The following is a 1930-nucleotide window of genomic DNA, read 5'->3' as shown; positions in this document are numbered from 1 at the left end:
CCCTGGATCTTAGTGCAAGGACACTATGCTACTCCTGAAATACTACAGTCCAAAGGGAGGAGAGAAGCAGGAGATATGCTTTGGCCGAAGCTTCCCCCAATGATATGCTGCTTCTCCAATGGGTCTAGAGTTCAAGTTCTCAAATGGCAAAATAGGCATTTTTCAATCAGATTTTAGGCCACTGGGTTGAAAGAAAATTGCCTTGACTGCTCTGGAATTGCTTTAACTTAACAAATTGTGTTAATCTCTGGAATTAATTGCTCTGGAATTGCTTTAACTTAACAAATTGTATCAATCTCACTTTTGATTACTTCTCTGGGCTACAGTTCAAGGTTTGATTTTCTTCGGGAAATTTGGCAGAAGGCACTCTACCCCACCCCAACTTCACAATCTTACATCACAAACTTTAGCTATTCACCTCCTCTATAGAGTACCAAATGATCATTTTAAATTAAAGGAGATATTTTATAGCAAATTTAAATGGAATATTCCAACTATTAATCTAGGAGTTTAAATTGATTAAGTAAAAGTCCTGCATTTGACTAGACTGACTTTAATAGGATTGTGATAGACTCGGTTGTGTTTTTGTGATTTTTTTTAAGCTGGGCTCAAGAACAAAATCATTTCATAAATCATTTTATCACAGAAGTCAGTGCATTGTTTATTAAATGTTTCACTTATTCTCTCTTCAAAAGTAAGTACAAGCAGTCTAAACACAGGCCTTTGTGTGGAAAAAAGAAGTCTCATCCTTTTTACATGAATGCCCCCAAAATTACTATTTTAATTTCTTTGATGGGTAAACATTCAAGATGTTCTATTCACTATTACTTTCAGTTCACACACCAAGGCAGCCATAATTCATAGACTGAGGAAAATTAATTATAATGCCTAACCTTTTTGCCACTAAATAGCTCTCAAACAACTAACAAGATAAAAACAATATAATTAAAATACAGTGAAAATCATAATTAAAAATCAAGCAAAACAATCAGCATACTTTCCCACCCACCTCAGCAGTTGAAATCCACTTTCACATTTTGGGCCTATCTAAACAAAATGTTTTGTTGGCTGGCATAATGATATTTGGTGTAGTGATTAGTGGCACTAGGCCAGAAACTGACTTCTCGTCCTTTTTAGGCACAAAGTCAACAGTGATTCTGGGCTAGTCACTCTCAGCCTAAGAGAAAGACAATGGCATGACACTTTTAAAAAAAAGCTGCGATTTGTGCAATCAAGATTGACCTGGAAGCACCAAAACAACAACAGCCACAATCAAAAGATAATAATAAAAAGGAGACCAGTGAGCTAACTTCAAATGTCAAAAAGTCAGCCACTGAGGAGATCCTGTCTCATTCTCCATTAGATACAACTCAGATGGTGACAGGTTAGAGCAAAGAAGCTTTCCCAAAGAACGTAAAGCCTTTTTCAGCTTGATTCTGGATCACACAGCTGAATTTGCATAACAGGCTATTATTACTACTGTTTATTTATTTATTTATTAATTTAATTTATACCCCGCCCTTCTCCTCATGGGACTCAGGGCGGCTAACAGCCTCATAAAAACTACAATACAAATACAATAATTAAAAGCCGAATTAAAAAGAAATATTTAAACAGGCCGATCATTAAAATTGTCCTTAAAAATCCCCTAAAAAACCCCGCTAAAATTCCCTAGGCCAGANCCCTGGATCTTAGTGCAAGGACACTATGCTACTCCTGAAATACTACAGTCCAAAGGGAGGAGAGAAGCAGGAGATATGCTTTGGCCGAAGCTTCCCCCAATGATATGCTGCTTCTCCAATGGGTCTAGAGTTCAAGTTCTCAAATGGCAAAATAGGCATTTTTCAATCAGATTTTAGGCCACTGGGTTGAAAGAAAATTTCCTTGACTGCTCTGGAATTGCTTTAACTTAACAAATTGTGTTAATCTC

This window comes from Protobothrops mucrosquamatus, unplaced genomic scaffold, assembly GCF_001527695.2.
Source record: "Protobothrops mucrosquamatus isolate PMUCROS unplaced genomic scaffold, P.Mucros_1.0 scaffold327, whole genome shotgun sequence".
NCBI classification, from domain to species: domain Eukaryota; kingdom Metazoa; phylum Chordata; class Lepidosauria; order Squamata; family Viperidae; genus Protobothrops; species Protobothrops mucrosquamatus.
Note: the sequence above shows the minus strand (reverse complement) of the source record.